The 12,263-nt window shown below is 40.5% G+C and overlaps 1 protein-coding gene across 3 annotated transcripts in view; it reads right to left on the reverse strand.

The window, feature by feature from the left end:
- ESCO1 (establishment of sister chromatid cohesion N-acetyltransferase 1) overlaps positions 1-11,977 on the reverse strand; it is a 95,940-nt gene extending 83,963 nt beyond the window's left edge. Inside the window, exon 1 of one of the 3 annotated variants that reach the window (XM_056521692.1) lies at positions 11,875-11,977. The gene's annotated coding sequence lies outside the window, so the exon portion shown is untranslated. The other 2 variants (XM_056521690.1, XM_056521691.1) reach the window with 2 other exon arrangements.
- Between the last annotated feature and the right edge of the window lie 286 nt (positions 11,978-12,263).

Here is a 12,263-nt window from a genome sequence, read left to right on the forward strand (position 1 = left end):
GTGCACTGTGTCCTCTGTATTATATCCTCACACACTGTATATAACAGTAGTGTGCACTGTGTCCTCTGTATTATATCCTCACACACTGTCTGTATATAACAGTAGTGTGCACTGTGTCCTCTGTATTATATCCTCACACACTGTATATAACGCAGTAGTGTGCACTGTGTCCTCTGTATTATATCCTCACACACTGTCTGTATATAACGCAGTAGTGTGCACTGTGTCCTCTGTATTATATCCTCACACACTGTATATAACAGTAGTGTGCACTGTGTCCTCTGTATTATATCCTCACACACTGTATATAACGCAGTAGTGTGCACTGTGTCCTCTGTATTATATCCTCACACACTGTATATAACAGTAGTGTGCACTGTGTCCTCTGTATTATATCCTCACACACTGTCTGTATATAACAGTAGTGTGCACTGTGTCCTCTGTATTCTATCCTCACACACTGTATATAACAGTAGTGTGCACTGTGTCCTCTGTATTATATCCTCACACACTGTATATAACGCAGTAGTGTGCACTGTGTCCTCTGTATTATATCCTCACACTGTCTGTATATAATGCAATAGTGTGCACTGTGTCCTCTGTATTATATCCTCACAGACTGTATATAACAGTAGTGTGCACTGTGTCCTCTGTATTCTATCCTCACACACTGTATATAACGCAGTAGTGTGCACTGTGTCCTCTGTATTATATCCTCACACACTGTATATAAGCAGTAGTGTGCACTGTGTCCTCTGTATTATATCCTCACACACTGTATATAACAGTAGTGTGCACTGTGTCCTCTGTATTATATCCTCACACACTGTCTGTATATAACGCAGTAGTGTGCACTGTGTCCTCTGTATTATATCCTCACACACTGTATATAACAGTAGTGTGCACTGTGTCCTCTGTATTATATCCTCACACACTGTATATAACAGTAGTGTGCACTGTGTCCTCTGTATTATATCCTCACACACTGTATATAACAGTAGTGTGCACTGTGTCCTCTGTATTATATCCTCACACACTGTCTGTATATAACAGTAGTGTGCACTGTGTCCTCTGTATTATATCCTCACACACTGTATATAACAGTAGTGTGCACTGTGTCCTCTGTATTATATCCTCACACACTGTATATAACAGTAGTGTGCACTGTGTCCTCTGTATTATATCCTCACACACTGTCTGTATATAACGCAGTAGTGTGCACTGTGTCCTCTGTATTATATCCTCACACACTGTATATAACCAGTAGTGTGCACTGTGTCCTCTGTATTATATCCTCACACACTGTATATAACAGTAGTGTGCACTGTGTCCTCTGTATTATATCTCACACACTGTATATAACAGTAGTGTGCACTGTGTCCTCTGTATTATATCCTCACACACTGTATATAACAGTAGTGTGCACTGTGTCCTCTGTATTATATCCTCACACACTGTATATAACGCAGTAGTGTGCACTGTGTCCTCTGTATTATATCCTCACACTGTATATAACAGTAGTGTGCACTGTGTCCTCTGTATTATATCCTCACACACTGTATATAACAGTAGTGTGCACTGTGTCCTCTGTATTATATCCTCACACACTGTCTGTATATAACAGTAGTGTGCACTGTGTCCTCTGTATTGTATCCTCACACACTGTATATAACGCAGTAGTGTGCACTGTGTCCTCTGTATTATATCCTCACACACTGTATATAAAACAGTAGTGTGCACTGTGTCCTCTGTATTATATCCTCACACACTGTCTGTATATAACGCAGTAGTGTGCACTGTGTCCTCTGTATTATATCCTCACACACTGTATATAACGCAGTAGTGTGCACTGTGTCCTCTGTATTATATCCTCACACACTGTATATAACAGTAGTGTGCACTGTGTCCTCTGTATTATATCCTCACACACTGTCTGTATAATGCAGTAGTGTGCACTGTGTCCTCTGTATTATATCCTCACACACTGTATATAACAGTAGTGTGCACTGTGTCCTCTGTATTATATCCTCACACACTGTCTGTATATAACGCAGTAATGTGCACTGTGTCCTCTGTATTATATCCTCACACACTGTATATAACAGTAGTGTGCACTGTGTCCTCTGTATTATATCCTCACACACTGTATATAACAGTAATGTGCACTGTGTCCTCTGTATTATATCCTCACACACTGTATATAACAGTAGTGTGCACTGTGTCCTCTGTATTATATCCTCACAGATTGTATATAACAGTAGTGTGCACTGTGTCCTCTGTATTATATCCTCACACACTGTATATAACAGTAGTGTGCACTGTGTCCTCTGTATTATATCCTCACACACTGTCTGTATATAACAGTAGTGTGCACTGTGTCCTCTGTATTATATCCTCACACACTGTATATAACAGTAGTGTGCACTGTGTCCTCTGTATTATATCCTCACACACTGTCTGTATATAACGCAGTAATGTGCACTGTGTCCTCTGTATTATATCCTCACACACTGTATATAACGCAGTAGTGTGCACTGTGTCCTCTGTATTATATCCTCACACACTGTATATAACAGTAGTGTGCACTGTGTCCTCTGTATTATATCCTCACACACTGTATATAACAGTAGTGTGCACTGTGTCCTCTGTATTATATCCTCACACACTGTATATAACAGTAGTGTGCACTGTGTCCTCTGTATTATATCCTCACACACTGTATATAACAGTAGTGTGCACTGTGTCCTCTGTATTATATCCTCACACACTGTCTGTATATAACAGTAGTGTGCACTGTGTCCTCTGTATTATATCCTCACACACTGTATATAACAGTAGTGTGCACTGTGTCCTCTGTATTATATCCTCACACACTGTATATAACAGTAGTGTGCACTGTGTCCTCTGTATTATATCCTCACACACTGTCTGTATATAACGCAGTAGTGTGCACTGTGTCCTCTGTATTATATCCTCACACACTGTATATAACGCAGTAGTGTGCACTGTGTCCTCTGTATTATATCCTCACACACTGTATATAACAGTAGTGTGCACTGTGTCCTCTGTATTATATCCTCACACACTGTATATAACAGTAGTGTGCACTGTGTCCTCTGTATTATATCCTCACACACTGTATATAACAGTAGTGTGCACTGTGTCCTCTGTATTATATCCTCACACACTGTATATAACAGTAATGTGCACTGTGTCCTCTGTATTATATCCTCACACACTGTATATAACAGTAGTGTGCACTGTGTCCTCTGTATTATATCCTCACACACTGTATATAACAGTAGTGTGCACTGTGTCCTCTGTATTATATCCTCACACACTGTATATAACAGTAGTGTGCACTGTGTCCTCTGTATTATATCCTCACACACTGTCTGTATATAACAGTAGTGTGCACTGTGTCCTCTGTATTATATCCTCACACACTGTATATAACAGTAGTGTGCACTGTGTCCTCTGTATTATATCCTCACACACTGTCTGTATATAACAGTAGTGTGCACTGTGTCCTCTGTATTATATCCTCACACACTGTATATAACGCAGTAGTGTGCACTGTGTCCTCTTTATTATATCCTCACACACTGTATATAACAGTAGTGTGCACTGTGTCCTCTGTATTATATCCTCACACACTGTATATAACAGTAGTGTGCACTGTGTCCTCTGTATTATATCCTCACACACTGTCTGTATATAACGCAGTAGTGTGCACTGTGTCCTCTGTATTATATCCTCACACACTGTATATAACAGTAGTGTGCACTGTGTCCTCTGTATTATATCCTCACACACTGTATATAACAGTAGTGTGCACTGTGTCCTCTGTATTATATCCTCACACACTGTCTGTATATAACGCAGTAGTGTGCACTGTGTCCTCTGTATTATATCCTCACACACTGTATATAACGCAGTAGTGTGCACTGTGTCCTCTGTATTATATCCTCACACTGTCTGTATATAATGCAGTAGTGTGCACTGTGTCCTCTGTATTATATCCTCACACACTGTCTGTATATAACAGTAGTGTGCACTGTGTCCTCTGTATTATATCCTCACACACTGTCTGTATATAACAGTAGTGTGCACTGTGTCCTCTGTATTATATCCTCACACACTGTCTGTATATAACAGTAGTGTGCACTGGGTCCTCTGTATTGTATCCTCACACACTGTATATAACGCAGTAGTGTGCACTGTGTCCTCTGTATTATATCCTCACACACTGTATATAAAACAGTAGTGTGCACTGTGTCCTCTGTATTATATCCTCACACACTGTATATAACAGTAGTGTGCACTGTGTCCTCTGTATTATATCCTCACACACTGTATATAACAGTAGTGTGCACTGTGTCCTCTGTATTATATCCTCACAGACTGTATATAACAGTAGTGTGCACTGTGTCCTCTGTATTATATCCTCACACACTGTATATAACAGTAGTGTGCACTGTGTCCTCTGTATTATATCCTGACACACTGTCTGTATATAACAGTAGTGTGCACTGTGTCCTCTGTATTATATCCTCACACACTGTATATAACAGTAGTGTGCACTGTGTCCTCTGTATTATATCCTCACACACTGTCTGTATATAACGCAGTAATGTGCACTGTGTCCTCTGTATTATATCCTCACACACTGTATATAAACAGTAGTGTGCACTGTGTCCTCTGTATTATATCCTCACACACTGTATATAACAGTAGTGTGCACTGTGTCCTCTGTATTATATCCTCACACACTGTATATAACGCAGTAGTGTGCACTGTGTCCTCTGTATTATATCCTCACACACTGTATATAACAGTAGTGTGCACTGTGTCCTCTGTATTATATCCTCACACACTGTATATAACAGTAGTGTGCACTGTGTCCTCTGTATTATATCCTCACACACTGTATATAACAGTAGTGTGCACTGTGTCCTCTGTATTATATCCTCACACACTGTATATAACAGTAGTGTGCACTGTGTCCTCTGTATTATATCCTCACACACTGTATATAACAGTAGTGTGCACTGTGTCCTCTGTATTATATCCTCACACACTGTCTGTATATAACAGTAGTGTGCACTGTGTCCTCTGTATTATATCCTCACACACTGTATATAACAGTAGTGTGCACTGTGTCCTCTGTATTATATCCTCACACACTGTATATAACAGTAGTGTGCACTGTGTCCTCTGTATTATATCCTCACACACTGTATATAACAGTAGTGTGCACTGTGTCCTCTGTATTATATCCTCACACACTGTATATAACAGTAGTGTGCACTGTGTCCTCTGTATTATATCCTCACACACTGTCTGTATATAACGCAGTAGTGTGCACTGTGTCCTCTGTATTATATCCTCACACACTGTATATAACGCAGTAGTGTGCACTGTGTCCTCTGTATTATATCCTCACACACTGTATATAACAGTAGTGTGCACTGTGTCCTCTGTATTATATCTTCACACACTGTATATAACAGTAGTGTGCACTGTGTCCTCTGTATTATATCTTCACACACTGTATATAACAGTAGTGTGCACTGTGTCCTCTGTATTATATCCTCACACACTGTATATAACAGTAGTGTGCACTCTGTCCTCTGTATTATATCCTCACACACTGTATATAACAGTAGTGTGCACTGTGTCCTCTGTATTATATCCTCACACACTGTATATAACGCAGTAGTGTGCACTGTGTCCTCTGTATTCTATCCTCACACACTGTATATAACAGTAGTGTGCACTGTGTCCTCTGTATTATATCCTCACACACTGTCTGTATATAACGCAGTAGTGTGCACTGTGTCCTCTGTATTATATCCTCACACACTGTATATAACAGTAGTGTGCACTGTGTCCTCTGTATTATATCCTCACACACTGTATATAACAGTAGTGTGCACTGTGTCCTCTGTATTATATCCTCACACACTGTATATAACGCAGTAGTGTGCACTGTGTCCTCTGTATTATATCCTCACACACTGTATATAACGCAGTAGTGTGCACTGTGTCCTCTGTATTATATCCTCACACTGTCTGTATATAATGCAGTAGTGTGCACTATGTCCTCTGTATTATATCCTCACACACTGTATATAACGCAGTAGTGTGCACTGTGTCCTCTGTATTATATCCTCACACACTGTCTGTATATAACAGTAGTGTGCACTGTGTCCTCTGTATTATATCCTCACACACTGTCTGTATATAACAGTAGTGTGCACTGTGTCCTCTGTATTATATCCTCACACACTGTCTGTATATAACGCAGTAATGTGCACTGTGTCCTCTGTATTATATCCTCACACACTGTATATAACAGTAGTGTGCACTGTGTCCTCTGTATTATATCCTCACACACTGTATATAACAGTAGTGTGCACTGTGTCCTCTGTATTATATCCTCACACACTGTCTGTATATAACAGTAGTGTGCACTGTGTCCTCTGTATTATATCCTCACACACTGTATATAACAGTAGTGTGCACTGTGTCCTCTGTATTATATCCTCACACACTGTATATAACAGTAGTGTGCACTGTGTCCTCTGTATTATATCCTCACACACTGTCTGTATATAACAGTAGTGTGCACTGTGTCCTCTGTATTATATCCTCACACACTGTATATAACAGTAGTGTGCACTGTGTCCTCTGTATTATATCCTCACACACTGTATATAACAGTAATGTGCACTGTGTCCTCTGTATTATATCCTCACACACTGTATATAACAGTAGTGTGCACTGTGTCCTCTGTATTATATCCTCACAGACTGTATATAACAGTAGTGTGCACTGTGTCCTCTGTATTATATCCTCACAGACTGTATATAACAGTAGTGTGCACTGTGTCCTCTGTATTCTATCCTCACACACTGTATATAACGCAGTAGTGTGCACTGTGTCCTCTGTATTATATCCTCACACACTGTATATAACAGTAGTGTGCACTGTGTCCTCTGTATTATATCCTGACACACTGTCTGTATATAACAGTAGTGTGCACTGTGTCCTCTGTATTATATCCTCACACACTGTATATAACAGTAGTGTGCACTGTGTCCTCTGTATTATATCCTCACACACTGTATATAACAGTAGTGTGCACTGTGTCCTCTGTATTATATCCTCACACACTGTCTGTATATAACGCAGTAATGTGCACTGTGTCCTCTGTATTATATCCTCACACACTGTATATAACAGTAGTGTGCACTGTGTCCTCTGTATTATATCCTCACACACTGTCTGTATATAACAGTAGTGTGCACTGGGTCCTCTGTATTGTATCCTCACACACTGTATATAACGCAGTAGTGTGCACTGTGTCCTCTGTATTATATCCTCACACACTGTATATAACGCAGTAGTGTGCACTGGGTCCTCTGTATTGTATCCTCACACACTGTATATAACAGTAGTGTGCACTGTGTCCTCTGTATTATATCCTCACACACTGTCTGTATATAACAGTAGTGTGCACTGTGTCCTCTGTATTATATCCTCACACACTGTATATAACAGTAGTGTGCACTGTGTCCTCTGTATTATATCCTCACACACTGTCTGTATATAACAGTAGTGTGCACTGTGTCCTCTGTATTATATCCTCACACACTGTATATAACAGTAGTGTGCACTGTGTCCTCTGTATTATATCCTCACACACTGTCTGTATATAACGCAGTAATGTGCACTGTGTCCTCTGTATTATATCCTCACACACTGTATATAACAGTAGTGTGCACTGTGTCCTCTGTATTATATCCTCACACACTGTCTGTATATAACAGTAGTGTGCACTGTGTCCTCTGTATTATATCCTCACACACTGTATATAACAGTAGTGTGCACTGTGTCCTCTGTATTATATCCTCACACACTGTATATAACAGTAATGTGCACTGTGTCCTCTGTATTATATCCTCACACACTGTATATAACAGTAGTGTGCACTGTGTCCTCTGTATTATATCCTCACAGACTGTATATAACAGTAGTGTGCACTGTGTCCTCTGTATTATATCCTCACAGACTGTATATAACAGTAGTGTGCACTGTGTCCTCTGTATTCTATCCTCACACACTGTATATAACGCAGTAGTGTGCACTGTGTCCTCTGTATTATATCCTCACACACTGTATATAACAGTAGTGTGCACTGTGTCCTCTGTATTATATCCTGACACACTGTCTGTATATAACAGTAGTGTGCACTGTGTCCTCTGTATTATATCCTCACACACTGTATATAACAGTAGTGTGCACTGTGTCCTCTGTATTATATCCTCACACACTGTCTGTATATAACAGTAGTGTGCACTGTGTCCTCTGTATTATATCCTCACACACTGTATATAACAGTAGTGTGCACTGTGTCCTCTGTATTATATCCTCACACACTGTATATAACAGTAGTGTGCACTGTGTCCTCTGTATTATATCCTCACACACTGTATATAACAGTAGTGTGCACTGTGTCCTCTGTATTATATCCTCACACACTGTATATAACAGTAGTGTGCACTGTGTCCTCTGTATTATATCCTCACACACTGTCTGTATATAACGCAGTAATGTGCACTGTGTCCTCTGTATTATATCCTCACACTGTCTGTATATAACGCAGTAGTGTGCACTGTGTCCTCTGTATTATATCCTCACACACTGTATATAACAGTAGTGTGCACTGTGTCCTCTGTATTATATCCTCACACACTGTCTGTATATAACAGTAGTGTGCACTGTGTCCTCTGTATTATATCCTCACACACTGTATATAACAGTAGTGTGCACTGTGTCCTCTGTATTATATCCTCACACACTGTATATAACAGTAATGTGCACTGTGTCCTCTGTATTATATCCTCACACACTGTATATAACAGTAGTGTGCACTGTGTCCTCTGTATTATATCCTCACAGACTGTATATAACAGTAGTGTGCACTGTGTCCTCTGTATTATATCCTCACAGACTGTATATAACAGTAGTGTGCACTGTGTCCTCTGTATTCTATCCTCACACACTGTATATAACGCAGTAGTGTGCACTGTGTCCTCTGTATTATATCCTCACACACTGTATATAACAGTAGTGTGCACTGTGTCCTCTGTATTATATCCTGACACACTGTCTGTATATAACAGTAGTGTGCACTGTGTCCTCTGTATTATATCCTCACACACTGTATATAACAGTAGTGTGCACTGTGTCCTCTGTATTATATCCTCACACACTGTATATAACAGTAGTGTGCACTGTGTCCTCTGTATTATATCCTCACACACTGTCTGTATATAACGCAGTAATGTGCACTGTGTCCTCTGTATTATATCCTCACACACTGTATATAACAGTAGTGTGCACTGTGTCCTCTGTATTATATCCTCACACACTGTCTGTATATAACAGTAGTGTGCACTGGGTCCTCTGTATTGTATCCTCACACACTGTATATAACGCAGTAGTGTGCACTGTGTCCTCTGTATTATATCCTCACACACTGTATATAACGCAGTAGTGTGCACTGGGTCCTCTGTATTGTATCCTCACACACTGTATATAACAGTAGTGTGCACTGTGTCCTCTGTATTATATCCTCACACACTGTCTGTATATAACAGTAGTGTGCACTGTGTCCTCTGTATTATATCCTCACACACTGTATATAACAGTAGTGTGCACTGTGTCCTCTGTATTATATCCTCACACACTGTCTGTATATAACAGTAGTGTGCACTGTGTCCTCTGTATTATATCCTCACACACTGTATATAACAGTAGTGTGCACTGTGTCCTCTGTATTATATCCTCACACACTGTCTGTATATAACGCAGTAATGTGCACTGTGTCCTCTGTATTATATCCTCACACACTGTATATAACAGTAGTGTGCACTGTGTCCTCTGTATTATATCCTCACACACTGTCTGTATATAACAGTAGTGTGCACTGTGTCCTCTGTATTATATCCTCACACACTGTATATAACAGTAGTGTGCACTGTGTCCTCTGTATTATATCCTCACACACTGTATATAACAGTAATGTGCACTGTGTCCTCTGTATTATATCCTCACACACTGTATATAACAGTAGTGTGCACTGTGTCCTCTGTATTATATCCTCACAGACTGTATATAACAGTAGTGTGCACTGTGTCCTCTGTATTATATCCTCACAGACTGTATATAACAGTAGTGTGCACTGTGTCCTCTGTATTCTATCCTCACACACTGTATATAACGCAGTAGTGTGCACTGTGTCCTCTGTATTATATCCTCACACACTGTATATAACAGTAGTGTGCACTGTGTCCTCTGTATTATATCCTGACACACTGTCTGTATATAACAGTAGTGTGCACTGTGTCCTCTGTATTATATCCTCACACACTGTATATAACAGTAGTGTGCACTGTGTCCTCTGTATTATATCCTCACACACTGTCTGTATATAACAGTAGTGTGCACTGTGTCCTCTGTATTATATCCTCACACACTGTATATAACAGTAGTGTGCACTGTGTCCTCTGTATTATATCCTCACACACTGTATATAACAGTAGTGTGCACTGTGTCCTCTGTATTATATCCTCACACACTGTATATAACAGTAGTGTGCACTGTGTCCTCTGTATTCTATCCTCACACACTGTCTGTATATAACAGTAGTGTGCACTGTGTCCTCTGTATTATATCCTCACACACTGTCTGTATATAACAGTAGTGTGCACTGTGTCCTCTGTATTATATCCTCACACACTGTATATAACAGTAGTGTGCACTGTGTCCTCTGTATTATATCCTCACACACTGTCTGTATATAACGCAGTAATGTGCACTGTGTCCCCTGTACTATAGCCGCATACAGTGTATATAATAACTATAGGTATACAGGACTTTACTTACATAATACAGAGATATTGATCCGGAGCAGACTAGACAGGACATTGAATCAGCTCTCGAGCAGTGACACTTACCGGCCTGAAGGGGGAACCTGCGAGCTGTCCGTTCTCTTTTCTCATCCGGCCCCTTTTTCCTGTCTTTAGTAACAGTCCCGTGAATTCTAATGGAGGAATTGACAGTGCGGGAAGAGGCGTGCAGGCGGCGGAGCAGCGCGCATACACGGTAACATCACCGGCTCCGGACACACGGGAGAAAGTTCCCGGGCGGAGCTGTAAAGCGTCAGAAAGCCGTACGGAGCATGCACAGCCTACTACTTCTATACGCCCCGCCCCTCACTGCGTTTCAAGCCTCTTTTTAAATTCAGTCTCATACCAGTCTCCAGGATGTGACTAAAAGTTGTCAGCGGTGTCGTTGAAGGCTCTTCTTTTGCGGCAGATCGAACGTGACGTAATCGGAAGCAATTTAGTGAGAATTACAAGGGAGGGGGCGGGTGACACACAGCTGTTTGAGGAGGGGAGGATACAACAGGTGGGATCCCATACATAATACAGCGTATGGGGCTCTTACCACGTGACTGGATAAGAATTTACAGCTAGATTGTAATTATTCCCATTCCTTTTATTCCACAGCTGAGCTCACAATCTAATTCCCTGCCTCATACTGTACAGCTGTGGCGGTGTTGGTGTCACCCAACATCCATCCTTTTGTGTCTGTGCCTCAATATTATAATCAACTATACTAATGTCCAAGTAAGGGGACAGTGCTAGAGAGGTTTTTACCATGTAAAACTACAGCTCCCAGTATGACCAAAGCAGTGGTAAGAGGATGCTGGGAGTTGTTGCTTCACCCAACAACAGCACAGAACTTACAAATGACTACAGCTCTGATAGGACATAGGGGTCAATGATATAAGTCACTCACAGTTCTTGTCATCTTCTTTTGTTGTCTTATCAAATTTAGCTGGTTCATACCTCCATGACTGTCTGCAGAACTTGATGCCCAGATGGCATTGGATCCTCACATTGTCACTTTCTATATAAAAACAATAATTAATATGATAATACCACATACTGCACCCTCTTAATATAATACTACCACACACTGCACCCTCTTAATATAATGCTACCACGCTCTGCACCCTCTGAATATAATACTACCACACTCTATGCCCTCTGAATATACTACCACACACTGCACCCTCTTAATATAAGACTACCACACACTGCACCCTCTTAATATAATACTACCACACACTGCACCCTCTTAATACTACCACACACTGCACCCTCTTAATATAATACTACCACACA

This window comes from Hyla sarda, chromosome 5, assembly GCF_029499605.1.
Source record: "Hyla sarda isolate aHylSar1 chromosome 5, aHylSar1.hap1, whole genome shotgun sequence".
NCBI classification, from domain to species: Eukaryota; Metazoa; Chordata; class Amphibia; order Anura; family Hylidae; genus Hyla; species Hyla sarda.